The sequence below is a fragment of the Staurois parvus genome, unplaced genomic scaffold (genome assembly GCF_062004578.1).
Source record: "Staurois parvus isolate SC_StPar_1 unplaced genomic scaffold, SC_StPar_1.0 ptg000315l, whole genome shotgun sequence".
In the NCBI taxonomy this organism is placed as follows: domain Eukaryota; kingdom Metazoa; phylum Chordata; class Amphibia; order Anura; family Ranidae; genus Staurois; species Staurois parvus.
Window position 1 is genome coordinate 1636549 of NW_028318111.1, and position 20805 is coordinate 1657353.

The window sequence follows — 20805 nt, forward strand, 5'->3', positions numbered from 1 at the left end:
TACGTAGAATACTACACCCCCAACATGGCCGACCACTGGACATGACCATAATACAATTCTATTACACTCTATACATAGAACACTACACCCCCAACATGGCCATAATACAATTCTATTACACTCTATACATGGAACACTACACCCCCAACATGGCCGACCACTGGACATGACCATAATACAATTCTATTACACTGTATACATGGAACACTACACCCCCAACATGGCCGACCACTGGACATGACCATAATACAATTCTATTACACTCTATACGTAGAACACTACACCCCCAACATGGCCGGCCACCAGACATGACAATAATACAATTCTATTACACTCTATACATAGAACACTACACCCCCAACATGGCCGACCACTGGACATGACCATAATACAATTCTATTACACTCTATTAATGGAACACTACACCCCCAACATGGCCGACCACTGGACATGACCATAATACAATTCTATTACACTCTATACGTAGAACACTACACCTCCAACATGACCGACCACTGGACATGACCATAATACAATTCTATTACACTCTATACATAGAACACTACACCCCCAACATGGCCGATCACTGGACATGACCATAATACAATTCTATTACACTCTATACGTAGAATTCTACACCCCCAACATGGCCGACCACTGGACATGACCATAATACAATTCTATTACACTCTATACATGGAACACTACACTCCCAACATGGCCGACCACTGGACATGACCATAATACAATTCTATTACACTCTATACATAGAACACTACACCCCCAACATGGCCGACCACTGGACATCATCATAATACAATTCTGTTACACTCTATACATAAAATTCTACACACTCAACATGGCCGACCACTGGACATGATCATAATACAATTCTATTACACTCTATACATAGAACACTACACCCCCAACATGGCCGACCACTGGACATGACCATAATACAATTCTATTACACTCTATTAATGGAACACTACACCCCCAACATGGCCGACCACTGGACATGACCATAATACAATTCTATTACACTCTATACGTAGAACACTACACCTCCAACATGACCGACCACTGGACATGACCATAATACAATTCTATTACACTCTATACATAGAACACTACACCCCCAACATGGCCGACCACTGGACATGACCATAATACAATTCTATAACACTCTATACATAAAACACTACACCCCCAACATGGCCATAATACAATTCTATTACACTCTATACATGGAACACTACACCCCCAACATGGCCGACCACTGGACATGACCATAATACAATTCTATTACACTCTATACATAGAACACTACACCCCCAACATGGCCGACCACTGGACATCATCATAATACAATTCTGTTACACTCTATACATAAAATTCTACACACTCAACATGGCCGACCACTGGACATGATCATAATACAATTCTATTACACTCTATACATAGAACACTACACCCCCAACATGGCCGACCACTGGACATCATCATAATACAATTCTGTTACACTCTATACATAAAATTCTACACACTCAACATGGCCGACCACTGGACATGACCATAATACAATTCTATTACACTCTATTAACCTCCCTGGCGGTATTCCTGAGTGTAGCTCGGGGTAACATTTCAGTACCAAAAGCGGTAACCCCGAGCTACACTCGGGCTTACCCTGCGGCAGTGCTCCGGCATGTGTTCTTCACTTACCTTACCCTGCGCTCCCACGATGTGTCCCCTGCAGCGTCCCCGGCCATCTCCTCCGGCCGATGCCGGCATCCGGCTTCTGTGTCCTGTCCCTGTGACGTCGGGACGTACGGGCGCCGCCACCGCCGGGAAATTTAAAAATTTTAAAAAATGTCATTTTTTTTTTTTTACATTTTACATAGTAAAACATTGCTGTCTCAACCAATTTCACATACATTTTGTCCCGAGTGCTTTGTCCGGCGCCCTGCCTGCATTTTGTCTGTTCTTTCTGCCTGGAAACTGAGAAATGTCCATGGCGTCCAAAAAGTGTCCCTTTAGGTCAAAAGCGGTTTAGATCAGCTAGAGAACAGCGATAGTAAATCAGAACCACTTGCAGAATTGAGTGATAATGATTCGTGGGGGAAATTCGTCATCAGACACTGAAAACGATTTTGCGACTGAGCTCAGCAATGTGCGAACTTGGCGCTCTATTTCACATTTCAGTGTTTTTGGTTTGATTATATTATTGAATTAAATTTTTTATTATTTTTATATTATTTTTATGATTATTTATTAAATTATAATTTATGATTTTGTGTTTCAAATTTTATCATACCCGGGATGTTCACTAGACTCTTGTTCGGACAGATTTCAGTGAGTTTTTCCTAAAAATTACAGCCTACAATAAAAAAAATACATATTTCCATGCAAAAAAATGGTACCGCTTTCAGCACCAAAAATCTGAAATAATCATACCGCCAGGGAGGTTAATGGAACACTACACCCCCAACATGGCCGACCACTGGACATGACCATAATACAATTCTATTACACTCTATACATAGAACACTACACCCCCAACATGGCCGACCACTGGACATGACCATAATACAATTCTATTACACTCTATCCATAGACACTACACCCCCAACATGGCCGACCACTGCACATGACCATAATACAATTCCTTTCCTAAACATCTCTGGTATGCAGCCCTTTCCAGACTGGGATTTTCTCTATCGTATACAAAAAGTGCAAAAGAGGGCGCACCACCTACTGCATTACTTTCAAATATTTATTAAACATTATTAATGCCAAAAACATAGTCACAAGGGCTAAATGACTAAGATCAAGGGGTGCCTGAACCCCAAAACAGACAAAAGGATTCATTTGGCCCTTGCGAGTTGATTTTTGCCAGTATTTATATTTATTACATGTTTAAAAGGTAATGCATGAGGTTTGCAACCTCTGTATTGTGTTTATTGTTAGCTCAGTGGTAGAAGCAATTTTAGTGAGTCCATGCCTGTCCCAACTTTGGCTTAGGACTTGTTTGCCCACTTTAATAAACAAAATTAAAGTTCAACAGAAACAGCTGCCCATGCCCATCTTACACGGCACCCATGTAGCTCTCCCAGCTCCCCTGACTTTCTCAGCTTTCCTGGCTCTCCCAGCCCTCCAGGCTCTCAGCTCTCCCAGCCCTCCTGGCTCTCTCAGCTCTCTCAGCCCTCCTGGCTCTCTCGGCTCTGTCAGCTCTCCTGGCTCTCTCACCTCTCCCAGCCCTCCTGGCTCTCTCAGCTCTCCCAGCTTTCCTGGCTCTGTCAGCTCTCCTGGCTCTCTCACCTCTCCCAGCCCTCCTAGCTCTCTCAGCTTTCCTGACTTTCCCAGCCCTTCTGGCTCTTTCAGCTCTCCCGGCTTCTCAGCTTTCCTGACTCTCCCAGCCCTCCTGGCTCTCTCAGCTCTCCTGGCTCTCTCAGCTCTCCCAGCCCTCCTGGCTCTCTCAGCTCTCCTGGCTCTCCCAGCCCTCCTGGCTCTCCCAGCCCTCCTGGCTCTCCCAGCCCTCCTGGCTCTCTCACCTCTCCCAGCCCTCCTGGCTCTCTCACCTCTCCCAGCCCTCCTGGCTCTCTCAGCTCTCCTGGCTCTCTCAGCTCTCCTGGCTCTCTCAGCTCTCCCAGCTTTTCTGGCTCTGTCAGCTCTCCTGGCTCTCTCACCTCTCCCAGCCCTCCTGGCTCTCTCACCTCTCCCAGCCCTCCTGGCTCTCTCACCTCTCCCAGCTCTCTCAGCTTTCCTGACTTTCCCAGCCCTTCTGGCTCTTTCAGCTCTCCCGGCTTCTCAGCTTTCCTGACTCTCCCAGCCCTCTTGGCTCTATTAGCTCTCCTGGATCTCTCAGCTCACCCAGCTCTCCTGACTTTCTCAACTTTCCTTGCTCTCAGCTCCTCTGGCTCTCTCAGCTCTCCTGGCTCTTTCAGCTCTCCTGGCTCTCTCAGTTCACCTGGCTTTCTGTGCTCTCCCAGCTCTCTGGCTCTCTCAGCTTTCCTGGCTCTCTCAGCTCTCTTGGCTCTTTCAGCTCTCCTGGATCTCCCAGCTCTTTCAGCTCTCTTGGCTATCTCAACTCTTCTGGTTCTCCCGGCTCTCTCAGCTCTCTCAACTCTCTTGCCTCTCTCAGCTTTCCTGGCTCTCTCAACTCTCCTGGTTCTCCCAGCTCTGCTTGCTCTCTTAGGTCTCCTGGCTCTCTCAGCTCTCCCAGCTTTCTTGGCTCTTTAAGCTTTCCTGGCTCGCTTGGCTTTACCAGCTCTCCTGGCTCTCTCAGCTCTCCAGGCTCTCTCAGCTCTCCTGGTTCTCTCAGCTCTCCTGGTTCTCTCAGCTCTCTGGCTCTCTCAGCTTTTCCAGCTCTCCTGGCTTGCTCTGCTTTCCCAGCTCTCTGGCTCTCTTGGGTATTTCCCCTCTCCAGGCTCTTCCAGCTCTCCCGGCTCTCTCAGCTCTCCTGGCTCTCTCAACATTCCTGGCTCTTTCAGCTCTGCTTGTTCTCTTAGCTCTCCTGGCTCTCTCAGCTTTCCCTGCTCTCCTGGTTCTCTCAGCTCTCCTGGCTCTCTCAGCTTTACCAGCTCCCCTGGCTCTCATAGCTCTCCTGGCTCTCTCAGCTCTTTTGGTTCTCTCAGCTCTCCTAGCTCTTACAGCTCTCTCAGCTCTCTCGGCTCTCTCTGCTCTTCTGGCTCTCTCAGGTTTTCCAGCTCTCTTGTCTCACTCTGATTTCCTTGCTCTCTGGCTCTCTCAGCTCTCTTGACTAGTTCCCCTCTCCCGGCTCTCCCAGCTCTCCTGTTCTCTCATCTCTCTCGGCTTTCTCAGCTCTCCCGGCTCTCTCAGCTCTTCACATTTGTGTAAATATTTGATTCTATCTTTTCATGTGACAACACTGAAGAAATGACACTTTTCTACAATGTGACGTAGTCAGTGTACAGCTTGTATAACATGTAAATTTTCTGTCCCCTCAAAATAACTCAACACACAGCCATTAATGTCTAATCCGCTGGCAACAACAGTGAGTCCACCCCTAAGTGACAAGGTCCAAATTGGGCCCCAAACACACCTCCACGTCTGTGAGATACTGTATATAATATATTTATGTACCTGTGGAGCTCAGCTTTAAAGTATATGTCTGGACAAAATAAATGAAAAATTAGTATATCTGTCCAAAACTTGTTAAAAGGCAAGTACAAAAAAAAATACTAGCTGATTCACCAGAAATCCAGAGAGTTCCTATGTTCTGTTGCACTTTTACCTGTTTTTCTGTGTTGTATTGAAGTGCATGAGGCTTTTATTGCTCTTTAGTATGCTGTCATCCAATGGTGGTTTGGAAATGTTACAACTTATTTACTATGTGATTTTGTTTCTCCCTTTGTCCTACCCTCCTGTTTAGTGCTAGTTAGTTCATTCCAGCTAGACCACCCGTTTCTTCCATGTTACTTTTTCACAGAGTCATTGTCTTCTTACACTTATAAGGAGTGAAAAAACTAAAGTAAAATTCAGATTTAACTTCTGTGCCTTATTTAAGAGTTAAGCTGCCTGTGGATGGTGCCAAGTCAGCAAATGACCATACTGTCCAGACAGACTAGGTCTAAGAAACTAGGTCTAAGAAGGAATGTCAATGCCTGAAGTGGCATTTTCAACAGAACATCCTTCATTACTGTAGTGAGATGACAACTCTGCATCTGCTGCACTGAAATCCTAAATATTGTTGTCAGTCCTGCCTTAGTTATTCCCTGCAGGACTACAGATCTCATGTTATAGAGATGATGAGGGTGGGGCGGTGTTCAGTAGTCCAGCATAGGGGAAGTGGGCAGGGCTGGCAACACTGGTTGTAGAAGCCCTGTGTTGTCAGCCCAAACAGGAAGCTATGAGCCCTGCCTGACTTCCTCCCTGCTGAACTACAGAATGTATGCTATGGAGAGCATAGAGGAGAGGGGAGAAGTGTTCTGTAGTCCAGCATAGGAGAGCTGAGCAGGGCTGACAACATTGGTTGTAGAAGCCCTGTGTTGTCACTAAACAGGAAGCTTTGAGCCCTGCCTGACTTCTTCCCTGCTGAACTACAGAACTTATGCTATGGAGAGCATAGAGGAGAAGTGTCCTGTAGTCCAGCATAGGAGAGCTGGGCAGGTCTGAGAACACTGGTTGTAGAAGCCCTGTGTTGTCAGCCCAGACAGGAAGCTTTGAGCCCTGCCTGACTTCCTCCCTGCTGAACTACAGAACGTATGCTATGGAGAGCATAGAGGAGAGGGGAGAAGTGTTCTGTAGTCCAGCATAGGAGAGCTGGGCAGGGCTGACAACACTGGTTGTAGAAGCCCTGTATTGTCAGCCCAAACAGGAAGCTTTGTGCCCTGCCTGGCTTCCTCCCTACTGAACTACAGAACTTATGCTATGGAGAGCATAGAGGAGAAGTTTTCTGTAGTCCAGCATAGGAGAGCTGGGCAGGTCTGACAACACTGGTTGTAGAAGCCCTGTGTTGTCAGCCCAGACAGGAAGCTTTGAGCCCTGCCTGACTTCCTCCCTGCTGAACTACAGACCTTATGGAGAGCATAGAGGAGAGGGGAGAAATGTTCTGTAGTCCAGCATAGAAAGCTGGGCAGGGCTGATAACACTGGTTGTAGAAGCCCTGTGTTGTCAGCCCAAATAGGAAGCTATGAGCCCTGCCTGACTTCTTCCCTACTGAACTACAGAACTTATGCTATGGAGAGCATAGATGAGAAGTGTTCTGTAGTCCAGCACAGGAGAGCTGGGCAGGGCTGACAACACTGGTTGTAGAAGCCCTGTGTTGTCAGCCAAGACAGGAAGCTTTGAGCCCTGCCTGACTTCCTCCCTGCTGAACTACAGACCTTATGCTATGGAGAGCATAGAGGAGAGGGGAGAAGTGTTCTGTAGTCCAGCATAGAAAGCTGGGCAGGGCTGACAACACTGGTTGTAGAAGCCCCGTGTTGTCAGCCCAAACAGGAAGCTATGATCCCTGCCTGACTTCCTCCCTGATGAACTACAGACCTTATGCTATGGAGAGCATAGATGAGAAGTGTTCTGTAGTCCAGCACAGGAGAGCTGGGCAGGGCTGACAACACTCTTTGTGATTTCAGTACAGCAGGGGCAGAATTGTGAGCTCACCAGATTTCTGGCAGACCAGCAGCTATATCTATACATAGGACATTAAAAGGAAACAAAACAAATGTATTGCTAATATATATGAATAGTAATGGGAATTGTAACATTTTACAAAACATTACGGTGATCGTCTGCTAACGCGGTTTAATATTCTACTGCAGCGTTGCACAGACAGGCAAAGGTCTGTTTCTTGACCGGGGCTATTAGACACATGCTGGGAAGCTGGCACATCGCTGGCCCTTGAGGACGGACGGCTATTATGGCACAAAGACACAGATTGTGATCAACGCGCGTGCTGCAGACGCCGACTCCTGCCAAGTTCGGGGAGACGACATCGGAACACATTAGACAACAAGGCTTCATTTTAGCACTTCAGGTGACACTGATGCGATGGGCCCATGGCACAGTAATCACGGCGGATGTCGGGTATCCTCAAAGGTACTTATTATCGGGGGCTGAGCGACAGCCATCACCGAGCTAATGGTCTTCTGGAAAATAAAAAGCGAGATGCTATCAGGCGCTCCCATTGTTATGCATCAAATGATTTCAGATGCTAACTGCGCTGTCTGCCCACTTACTGCTATAATTGAGGTCTGGAGCTGCCAACTGGCACGGCACCGCCGCTGTCACTCTGGCAGGACTCGCGCCCGCTGCTGTTTAACATGCGCGATGTCTGGGGCACGATTTCAACACAAAATTTATTCCAGGGAAAAGAATCCGGATTTTTTTTTTTAACTCTTCGTTTCACCTTTTTGTTTTTGACAGATTTGCAATTGGAGTTAAAAAAAATAAGATAAAATAATAATAATACTCATTAAAAATTATAATAATATTATATAACAAAAAAATTAAAAACATTAAATTAAACAAAAAAAAAAAAAAAAATATATATATATATATATATGATTATTATTGTTATTATTAATATTGATAATAAATATATATATATATATATATTTATTATCAATATTAATAATAATAACAATAATAATCATATTATATATATTGTATACAGTCTGGGGGAGGGGTGTGCTCACTTCTGGGAAATACTGTATATAATATATATATGTACCTGTGGAGCTCAGCTTTAAAGTATATGTATTTAAGTAATATAAATTAAATATATATAAATGAATACATCTCTCCAAAACTTGTTAGAAGGCAAGTACATAAAATACTAGTTTATCCACCAGGCTTTTATTGTTCTTTAGTGTATATATATATATATCTATATATATATATCTCTATATAAAATTATTATTATCGATAATAATTATTTTTATATATATATATATATATATATATATATATGTTATTATCAATATTAATAATAACAACAACAATAATAATCATATTATATATATATATATATATATATACACCAAGTGCTTTCTGCCTAAATTGTGCTTTCTCTGGATCCTCACCCCCAAAATCATTAACCCATAAACATTTTTAAATAAAACCTTTACATTTTCATTCCATTCTTTATGTTTGATCCAGTGATGTCATCACTGGGTCTCTGAGATTCTCTATGCAATGCAGGCAGATCATATTTTGCCCTCCCTGGATCCTTCTTTGTACCCTTATCAACATGTAAATAAAACCTTTACATTTTCATTGCATACCTTATTTTAAAACAATTGAAATTATCACTGGGTCTCTGTTCTTCTTTATGCAATGCAGGCAGATCATGGCTGGTGGGAGGGGACCTCAGGGTGCTGTATATTGTTTCCTGAAAACATCACAGCACCCTGCCTCAGTACTTATCCCAAGAGCAGTGGGAGGATGTCAAAAGGCCTTGATGGGTGGATGTCAGTCTGGAGGAGCGGGCGTTCCTAGGCAGGCAGAATATGCAGGCAAGTCCCATGTGTGATGCTAAGCTGACTGAGACAACTGTAATCCAGTGAATGAAAGGTGTGAGCCAGGGTGAGGAAGAAATGGTGGGAACAGGGGTGGACTGACCATTTGGAAACTTGGGCCCGGGGTCAGTAGGGGGCCCCATGAGATGCCCCTGGTACCTTTTTCATAGGCTTTTTTGAGTTAAGGCGAGGACACAGGGGCCCCATGATCCCCTGTTGCCCGGGGGCCCCAGGGGTTGTCAGTCCACCCCTGGGTGGGATGATGCTGGACGTCCCTCTTAGATTGTAAGCTCCAAGGATCAGGGCCCTCCTATCCCTTTTGTATTGAACTGTATTGTTGCTGTATTGTCTCCCTTTATATTGTACAGTGCTGAGCAAACTGTTGGCGCCATATAAATCCTGTATAATAATAATAATGTCCTGCAGAAAGTCGGATATGTGGGCTCTATCTGATTTGCTGTAGCTTTTCACAATGTGCATTAGAAGTTGCAGCAAGTCAGATAGAGCCCACATATCTGACTTTCTGCAGGACATCCAGCATCATCTAACTCTCTCCTCCCCAGCCTGATGGTCTCTGGCCTGGTCCTTTCATTCATTGGAATTCAAATGTCTCAATCACGGAGGCTCAGCATCACATATGGGCCTTGCCTGCATGCAAATTCTGCCTGCCTAGGAACGCTCACTTTTCCAGACCGACACCCACCCATCAAGGCATTTTAAAGAGGAGCCCCGACCAAAAGGGAAAGTTCCGCTTTAAGGACTGGTCCCCCGCTCCCTGTTAAGGATTGGCACCTTTGGGAAGCAGGTATGTGAAATCGACAGGTACCCGCTCCCAGTTCCGCTGTGATCGCCTAGGGCAGTGGTGGGCAACCTTTTTTTTCAACTGAGCCAAATCTCGCCAAAACCACGATTGAAATTTATTTTGAGAGCCACATTTTTAAAACTGAAAATACATAGGATGGTACACTGTTTTTAGTTTCAATAAGTTTTTATAGTAATTCATCCCCCATAGTAATTCATCCCCCATAGTAATTCCTCCCCCATATAGTAATTAATCCCCCATATAGTAATTCATCCCCCCTATAGTAATTCATCCCCCATATAGTAATTCATCCCCCATATAGTAATTCATCCCCCATAGTAATTCATCCCCCATATAGTAATTCATCCCCCATAGTAATTCATCCCCCATATAGTAATTCATCCCCCATATAGTAATTCATCCCCCATATAGTAATTCATCCCCCATAGTAATTCATCCCCCATAGTAATTCATCCCCCATATAGTAATTCATACCCCATAGTAATTCATCCCCCATATAGTAATTCATCCCCCATAGTAATTCATCCCCCATATAGTAATTCATACCCCATAGTAATTCATCCCTCATATAGTAATTCATCCCCCATAGTAATTCATCCCCCATATAGTAATTCATCCCCCATATAGTAATTCATCCCCCCTATAGTAATTCATCCCCCATATAGTAATTCATCCCCCATAGTAATTCATCCCCCATATAGTAATTCATCCCCCATAGTAATTCATCCCCCATATAGTAATTCATCCCCCATAGTAATTCATCCCCCATATAGTAATTCATCCCCCATAGTAATTCATCCCCCATATAGTAATTCATCCCCCATATAGTAAATCATCCCCCATAGTAATTCATCCCCCATATAGTAATTCATCCCCCATAGTAATTCATCCCCCATATAGTAATTCATCCCCCATAGTAATTCATCCCCCATATAGTAATTCCTCCCCCATATAGTAATTCATCCCCCATATAGTAATTCATCCCCCATAGTAATTCATCCCCCATATAGTAATTCATCCCCCATATAGTAATTCATCCCCCATAGTAATTCATCCCCCATATAGTAATTCATCCCTCATATAGTAATTCATCCCCCCTATAGTAATTCATCCCCCATAGTAATTCATCCCCCATATAGTAATTCATCCCCCCTATAGTAATTCATCCCCCATAGTAATTCATCCCCCATATAGTAATTCACCCCCCCTATAGTAATTCATCCCCCCTATAGTAATTCATCCCTCCTATAGTACTATTCCCCCCCAAGTAGTAAGCCAAGTCCCCCCTGTGTCAATTCACTTACCTTTGCTCCGCGCGTTCCTCCCGCCGTGTTCCCCACGCCGTTCCGGTCTTCAGGGCGGACCGTGAGAGGAGCCTAGCTCCCCTCACGTTCGTCACGCTGCCCCGCCTACACACATCCTGACAGCCAATCACTAGCTATCAGGATGTGAGTGGCAGCGAGACTGGCCAATCATTGCTGGGCTAGCTGCAGAGTCCTCGGCCGCCCGAGAGGAGGGAGGGGAGCGGGCGCCCGGCACACAGAAGAGCCGCATTAAAATGTGTAAAGAGCCGCATGTGGCTCGCGAGCCGCGGCTTGCCGACCACTGGCCTAGGGCCTAGGTGATCAGAAGTGGAAATTGTCCTCCCACCCCTCCATAGTCTTCTGGGACACATGACAGGTCACAGAAATATACAGGACCATTCACAAAGCGCAGCGCTACGCGCACATGCGCAGGGGGCACCCAAGCTGTCACAGCCGGCTGCCTACACTGAAGATGTGCCGAGAACACAGGGCGGCTGGTGGAACTGGCTGCGGGGAGGACACTGCGGGATCGAGGGACAGCTGAGTGTCCATTTATTAAAAGTCAGCAGGTACAGTGTTTGTAGCTGCTGACTTTTATTTTATTTTTATTTTCATTGGAAGTCCGCTTTAATATTTGCATAACTCCCCCCCAAGAGCCAGCTAATGCAGGCCATAGATGGGTCAAACATCAGCCGATTAAAATAAAAAAAAAAGACGAAAAATTGGTCGTTCGATCAGCCAACATTACCACCAACGTTAAAAAAATCGGCCGATGTTTTCGACCCGTCAACGGCCGGCATTAGCCCCATAACTTCTGTCCCTTGCAGAGACGGGGAGCGCACCATACAATGTGACAGCAATACAAATACAGTATTTGGATTACAATGTTTTTAGTTGGATACAAATGGATACATTGTTGCAACCGCAAGACTTTTCATATAAAATATAATAGCGGACTGGACTTCTTCTCCTTTTCCTCCTTCTTCTTCTCCTTCTTCTCTCCTTCTTCTCCTTCTCCTTCTCCCTCTTCTCCTTCTTCTCTCCTTCTCCTTCTTCTCCTTCTTCTCCTCCTTCTCCTTCTCTCCTTCTCCTTCTTCTTCTTCTCCTTCCTCTTCTGCTTCTCCTTCTTCTCCTTCTTCTCCTCCTTCTCCTCCTTCTCTTCTTCTCCTTCTCCTTCTTCTCCTTTTTCTCCTTCTCCTACTTCTGCTTCTCCTTCTTCTTCTCCTTCCTCTTCTTCTCCTTCTTCTCCTTCTCCATCTTCTCCTTCTTCTGCTTCTCCTTCTCCTCTTCTCCTTCTTCTTCTTCTCCTCCTTCTCCTTCTCTCCTTCTCCTTCTTCTCCTTCTTCTCCTCCTTCTCCTTCTCTCCTTCTCCTTCTTCTTCTTCTCCTTCCTCTTCTGCTTCTCCTTCTTCTCCTTCTTCTCCTCCTTCTCCTCCTTCTCTTCTTCTCCTTCTCCTTCTTCTCCTTCTTCTCCTTCTCCTACTTCTGCTTCTCCTTCTTCTCCTTCTTCTTCTCCTTCCTCTTCTTCTCCTTCTTCTCCTTCTTCTGCTTCTCCTTCTCCTCTTCTCCTTCTTCTTCTCCTCTTCTCCTTCTTCTCCTTCCTCTTCTCCTTCTTCTCCTCTTCTCCTTCTCCTCTTCTCCTTCTTCTTCTTCTCCTTCTCCTTCCTCTTCTTCTCCTTCCTCTTCTTCTCCTTCTTCTTCCTCTTCTTCTCCTTCTTCTCCTTCTTCTCCTTCTTCTTCTCCTTCTTCTTCTCTATCCGTCTATGGCTGGCATAACTCTTTGTATAAGGACTGAGGGCAAGGAGTACTGAGGCAGGGTGCTGCAATGTTTTCAGGAAGCTGACAGTCCCTCCCACGAGCCATGATCTGCCTGCATTGCATAAAGAAACACAGAGACCCAGTGATGACATTACTAAGTTAAGATATGTCATGAAAATGAAAAGGTTTTATTTTAAAAAAATGTCCTTAGCGTACTGATATGGGGAAGGAGGGGGGGGGGGGTGAGATAGAAAAAGTAAAATATAAAAAGATTAGACTTAGAATGGAGCAGTCAGTGGAAGGCCGGTGTCGGAGGGATTCCAACTATTTGGATGCTGAGTTGCTGAACAATTTCTTCTAGCCGTGTTTAGAGCCAGCCACAAATAGCCCGGATTTAGTAGATAATCATGTTATCCAATGTTAGTGCTGATGATCCTGACATGCCAGTCACGCTAACCCCCCGGGTCAAACTCTAACCCCCCGGGTCACATCAAGCCAACTTTGAAATCTTGCAACTTACAGTCAAGTTGCACGATTTCAAAGTCCGGTGACATGCCGATTTCAGGTGCGATTTGTAAGACATCTGACACCGATGTCTATGCAAATCGCACCAAAAGCAGTAGCATGTACTACTTTAGAAAGCGGTGCGGCTCCGACCAAGTCTGAACCTCACCGATATATCAGCTCCAATTGCGGACAATAGGGAGCGACTTGGTATGCGATTTGCAAGTCGCAGGGTATGCAAATCCCATGCCAAGTCGCACCCGATCTGACCAGGGCGTTAGATGAATAGGAAGGTTTTGTAGCAGCAAAAAAAAGAACAATTTGTAGCATCTGCTGATCTGTGCTACAAAACTGCTCACTTGGCATCAGGGGCGGACTGACAACTCATGGGGCCCCAGGACAATAGGGGATCCCGGGGCCCCTGTGTCCTTGTTCACACTCAAACCACTCCCAAAAAAGCCTATGAAAGGTACCAGGGGCATCTCATGGGGCCCCCTACTGACCCCGGGCCCTCGAATGGTCAGTCTGCCCCTGCTTGGCATAGATGTCAGCCTGGAAAGGCTAAACACATGTAGACCCTGATGACCCTAAAGACCTTTGCTTTGCTAAAGCACCATTTATCGTAAACAATTGCCTTTTTTTCCAATAAAAATACTGTTTTTCCTCTTTTTCATCCTTTGTTACATCTCATTGCTGCTGATCTCATGCATCCCCTTTGCAGCCACTTGCTGATTCAGCATAGACAGATCTGTCCCAGATTTGCCAGTTCCTTTGTGTCACGGGCCATGGCCAGGGATCCCAGCATCAACCTCATTGCCCTCCAGAGGATTTAGCTCCCCTTCCTGACCAGGCCATTTTTTGCGATACGATGCTGTGTTACTTTAACTGACAATTGCGCGGTCATGCAACGCTGCACCCAAATGAAATTTACGTCCTTTTTTTCCCCACAAATAGAGCTTTGTTTCAGTGGTATTTGGTCACCTGTGCATGTTTTATTTTTTGTGCTATAAACAAAAAAACACCGACAATTTTGAGAAAAAAAAAAGAATATTTTTGACTTTTTGCTATTTTCACTTTCACCCAAAATGTAAATCCCAATACGTGTAAATTAATTGGTTTATGTGAAAGTTATAGCATTTACGAATGGCGTCTTTTTTTTTTTTTACTAGTAATGGCGGCAATCAGCGACTTATCGTGGGACTGCGGGATTGCGGCGGCATTCTGACACTGGAGGGGAACTGACTTGGTGTCACTGACACCCCCATCCCCATCAAAAGCCCATACGACAGGGTGACAATGCAGAAGCACAATCGGAAGACAGAACACTGACACCTTATAACAGGAAGTACCTGAACATGAACCTCCATGGCAGGATCTTAGTTTAAACTGCATATTAAAAAAAAAAAAAAAAAATGGCTTTTTGGAATGACATTGATTCAATACAGAGATTTCCTCTTTTTTGTCACTAGATGCCCCCCGTTTGGTGGCCAACCTCTTTCCACCCTCTTCCTCTGAGCCCAGTTAATCCCGGATAAACTCCCAACCTGAGATTGGCCAGTGAAGGGAGGAGCAGCACAGTGAGGTGCTCACCTCTCTGTCACTATGCTCTCTCCACCTATCAGTATGCTTCTTGTCGACGCAATAACTGATTGGCTGCTTGTGCTGCTTTTTCCTCTGAAACTCCAACTCTGCTGTACAGAGACAGCAAGCGGCTGATACCAGGTCTTGTATTAAAAAAAAAAATACATTGAATGGTTACAGAGCTGCATTGATTTGTATGCAGAGTTAACTGATGGTCAGCGTCATTCAACCCACTTCCTCTGAGTCCAGTTGATCCCGGACATGCCCCAACCTATGCCTGGACAGTGAACGGAGAAGTAATACATTGATGAGCTCATCTATCTGTCATTCTGCTCTCTCCTCCTATCAGCATGATTTCTGTCAGCTGCATTCATTTGTAGAGATAACTGATGGCCAGCATCATTCAACCCACTTCCTCTGAGTCCAGTTGATCCCAGACATGCCCCAACCTATGCCTGGATGGTGATTGGAGAAGAAATATATTGATGAGCTCATCTATCTGTCATTCTGCTCTCTCCTCCTATCAGCATGCTTTCTGCCAGCTGCATTCATTTGTAGAGTTAACTCAGGGGCGGACTGACCATTTGGAAACTCGGGCACTGCCCAAGGGCCTGGGGTCAGTAGGGGCCCCATGAGATGCCCCAGTACCTTTTTCATAGGCTTTTTCGTGTTTGGGCAAGGACACAGGGGCCCCATGATCCCCTATTGCCCGGGGGTCCCATGAGTTGTCAGTCCGCCCCTGGGTTAACTGATGGTCAGCATCATTCAACCCACTTCCTCTGAGTCCAGTTGATCCCAGACATGCCCCAACCTATGCCTGGACAGTGATTGGAGAAGAAATATATTGATAAGCTCATCTATCTGTCATTCTGCTCTCTCCTCCTATCAGCATGCTTTCTGTCAGCACATGAACTGACTGGCTCTTTGTGCTGCTACTTCCTTTCTCACTCTAGCTCAGGTATACAGGGACTGCAAGAGGCTAACACCAGATCGAAATCAGGCTTGCATGTAAAAAATACATTGAATGGTTACAGAAATGCATTAATTTGTAGAGTTAACTAATGGCCAGCATCATTCAACCCACTTCCTCTGAGTCCAGTTGATCCCGGACATGCCCCAACCTATGCCTGGACAGTGAACGGAGAATACATTGATGAGCTCATCTATCTGTCATTCTGCTCTCTCCTCCTATCAGCATGCTTTCTGCCAGCTGCATTCATTTGTAGAGTTAACTCAGGGGCGGACTGACCATTTGGAAACTCGGGCACTGCCAGAGGGCCTGGGGTCAGTGGGGGGCCACATGAGATGCCTCTGGTACCTTTTTCATATGCTTTTTTGTGTTTGGACACAGGGGCCCCATGATCCCCTATTGCCCGGGGGCCCCATGAGTTGTCAGTCCGCCCCTGAGTTAACTGATGGTCAGCATCATTCAACCCACTTCCTCTGAGTCCAGTTGATCCTGGACATGCCCTAACCTATGCCTGGACAGTGAACAGAGAAGTAATACATTGATGAGCTCATCTATCTGTCATTCTGCTCTCTCCTCCTATCAGCATGCTTTCTGTCAGCTGCATTCATTTGTAGAGTTAACTGATGGTCAGCATCATTCAACCCATTTCCTCTGAGTCCAGTTGATCCCGGACATGGGCGGACTGACAACTTATGGGGCCCTCGGGCAATAGGGGATCATGGGGCCCCTGTGTCCTTGCCCAAACTCAAAAAAGCCTATAAAAGGTACCATGGGCATCTCATGGGGCCCCCTACTGACCCCAAGCCCTCGGGCAGTGCCCGAGTTTCCAAATGGTCAGTCCGCCCCTGATCCCAGACATGCCCCAACCTATGCCTGGACAGTGAACGGAGAAGTAATACATTGATGAGCTCATCTATCTGTCGTTCTGCTCTCTCCTCCTATCAGCATGCTTTCTGTCAGCTGCATTCATTTGTAGAGTTAACTGTTGGCCAGCATCATTCAACCCATTTCCTCTGAGTCCAGTTGATCCCGGACATGCCCCAACCTATGCCTGGACAGTAAACGGAGAAGAAATACATTGATGAGCTCATCTATCTGTCATTCTGTTCTCTCCTCCTATCAGCATGCTTTCTGTCAGCACATGAACTGACTGGCTCTTTGTGCTGCTACTTTCTTTCTCACTCTAGCTCAGGTATACAGGGACTGCAAGAGGCTAACACCAGATCGAAATCAGGCTTGCATGTAAAAAATACATTTAATGGTTACAGAAATGCATTCATTTGTAGAGTTAACTAATGGCCAGCATCATTCAACCCACTTCCTCTGAGTCCAGTTGATCCCGGACATGCCCCAACCTATGCCTGGACAGTGAACAGAGAAATAATACATTGATGAGCTCATCTATCTGTCATTCTGCTCTCTCCTCCTATCAGCATGCTTTCTGTCAGCTGCATTCATTTGTAGAGTTAACTGTTGGCCAGCATCATTCAACCCATTTCCTCTGAGTCCAGTTGATCCCGGACATGCCCCAACCTATACCTGAACAGTGAACGGAGAAGAAATACATTGATGAGCTCATCTATCTGTCATTCTGCTCTCTCCTCCTATCAGCATGCTTTCTGCCAGCTGCATTCATTTGTAGAGTTAACTCGGGCGGACTGACCATTTGGAAACTCGGGCACTGCCCAAGGGCCTGGGGTCAGTAGGGGGCCCCATGAGATGCCCCTGGTACCTTTTTCATAGGCTTTTTTGTATTTGGGCAAGAACACAGGGGCCTCATGATCCCCTATTGCCCGGGGGCCCCATGAGTTGTCAGTCCGCCCCTGCACACGTTACATATTGGCTGCTTGTGCTGCTTTTTCCTCTGAAACTCCAACTCTGCTGTACAGAGACAGCAAGTGGCTGATACCAGGTTTTGTATTAAAAAAAAAATACATTGAATGGTTACAGAGCTGCATTGATTTGTATGTAGAGTTAACTGATGGTCAGCGTCATTCAACCCACTTCCTTTGAGTCCAGTTGATCCCGGACATGCCCCAACCTATGCCTGGACAGTGAACAGAGAAGTAATACATTGATGAGCTCATCTTTCTGTCACTCTGCTCTCTCCTCCTATCAGCATGCTTTCTGTCAGCTGCATTCATTAACAGAACGATCTTATATTATTAGATTGGGTTTACATCTACTGTACGTGAGGTCCGAGATTCCAGGACTGGGGTGCATGTCCTATTTATTATCAGCCAGGCCATAAAGGATTTGGCTCCTTTCATAGACCCGCTCACCTCCAAAGTCATGATCTTTATTTTTTTCCCCTACAATGTGGGCCGCAGCGTCTTGTCGGGTCGCAGCGTGGGATTAGGGATGCAGGTGGGGGATTAGCAATCACAGCAGATTTATTCTGAGCACTTGTTAATTATAAAGCAGCAGAGGACAAACAGCAGCAAGCTGGCCTATTATTATCCCGCAGGCCCCGGGCTCTCGATGGGGAAAGTCTTGTTGACATTACACAAACAATGGCAGTTAGCAGTTTTAGAAAAGTGACGCAAGCGAGAATAATGAACTGGAAAGGAGGAGGATCATTTTGTCTCGTGGATTTAAAAGGTTTTTCCACTTTAAGCAAGCCAAATCAATGGCAGGGGGTCAGGAAAGTAGTCACTCCAAAAATTGCAGATGGCGCCTCCTACTGATATCAGTCCTAGATGGTAGAATGGAGAAAAGTCTCTCCTGGCGTCTAGATTGGACTGACTCCTGAATGCAGTTCTGCTCCTGGACGTCGGCTGTTTTTGGGGGCGGCTGCTGACATGCTTGCAGCTGATTGGCATTTATCGGTGTGACGCAGCTGCTGCTTGACTGCTTTCAACCTATTGATTAATAATAGCAGTCTCCAGATTGTAGAGGGAAATAGAAAGTCGCTTAACCCCCCCCGGTCACATCAAGCCGACTTTCAAATCGTGCCACTTACAGTGAAGTCGCACGATTTCAAAGTCAGGGGCAGGGGCGGACTGACAACTCATGGGGCCCCCGGGCAATAGGGGATCTTGGGGCCCCTGTGTCCTTGCCCAAACTCAAAAAAGCCTATGAAAAAGGTACCAGGGGCATCTTATGGGGCCCCCTACTGACCCAGGGCCCTCGGGCAGTGCCCGAGTTTCCCAATTGCCAGTCCGCCCCTGGTCGGGGGACATGCTGATTTCAGATGCAATTTGCAAGACATCTGATACAGAGGTCTATGCAAATCGCACCAAAAGTAGTGCATGTGCTACTTTTTGAAACAAGTCAGAACCGCACTAATATGACCGCCAATTGCAGACAATTATTATTATTATTCATTATTATAGGATTTATATAGTGCCAACAGTGCTGTACAATATAAATACAAGACAATAGGGTGCGACTTGACATACGATTTGCAAATCACATGCCAAGTTGCACCCAATGTGATCGGGGTATAAAAGCTGTCAAATGGCTAGCACTTCTGCCTGGCAGTACAAAAGTTGTTTGTTTGAATCCCAACCACAGCACCACCTACCTGGAGTTTGCATGTTCTCCCTGTGCCTGCGTGGGTTTCCTCCAGGTACTCCGGTTTCCTCCTACACTCCAAAGACATGGTGGTAGGTGAATTGGCTCCTGTCTAAATTGACCCTAGTATGTGTATGTATATCAGTGTGACGCGGCTGCTGCTTGACTGCTTTCAACCTATTGATTAATAATAGCAGTCTCCAGACTGTAGAGGGAAATAGAAAGTCGCCTAACACCCCGGTCACATCAAGCCGACTTTCAAATCGTGCCACTTACAGTGAAGTCGCACGATTTCAAAGTCGGGGACCCGCCGACTTCAGGTGCAATTTACAAGACATCTGATACAGATAGGCAGCACAGTAGCTAAATCAGGGGTAGGCAACCTGTGGCTCTCTAGCTGTTGTGGAACTACATTTCCCATGAGACATTGCAAAATTGACAGTTACAGCTATGACTTGCAGAGGCATGATGGAACTTGTAGTCCTGCAACAGCTGGAGAGCCGCAGGTTGCCTACCCCAGGCTAAATGGTTAGCACTTCCGCCTGGCAGTACTCGGGTCGTTAGTTTGAATCCCAACCATGGCACCACCTGCCTGGAGTTTGCATGTTCTCCCTGTGCCTGCGTGGGTTTCCTCTGGGTACTCCAGTTTCCTCCCACACTCCAAAGACATGCTGGTAGGTTAATTGACTCCTGTCTAAATTGTCCCTAGTATATGTATGTATGAATGTGAGTTAGGGACCTTAGATTGTCCCCCCCTTGAGGGTGAGGGACTGATGTGAATGTACAATATATATGTAAAGTGCTGTGTACATTGATGGCGCTATATAAGTACCTGAAATTAAAAAAAAAAAAATTAAAAAAAAAAAAAATATATATATATATATATATATTAAATATATTGAATATGGCCAAAATTGTAGTATTTCAAATATATGTCAATATATTTGGGAAGAATATTTTTAAAAAATATATTTTTCTTCCACGTGTTCCTTCCCCAGGTCTATGGCCGGGAATGTCATATAGGCACGGATGCAGGCAAGGAGCAGGGCACAAAATGGCGCAGGGTTTGGTCTCAGCAGGAGGACAGTGTTCTAGCTCTAGCAGGAGTAGGGACTTAACCATGGGTGGACTGAGCATTCGGGTGCTCAGGCACTACATGTGTTTAGCCTTTCCAGGCTGACATCTATGCCAAGCTGGGGCAGACTGACCATTCGAGGGCCCGGGGTCAGTAGGGGGCCCCATGAGATGTCCCTGGTACAGTTCATAGGCTTTTTTGAGTGTAGTTTGAGTGTGGGCGAGGACACAGGGGCCCCATGATCCCCTATTGCCCGGGGGCCAGGGGCAGACTGACAACTCATGGGGCCCCCGGGCA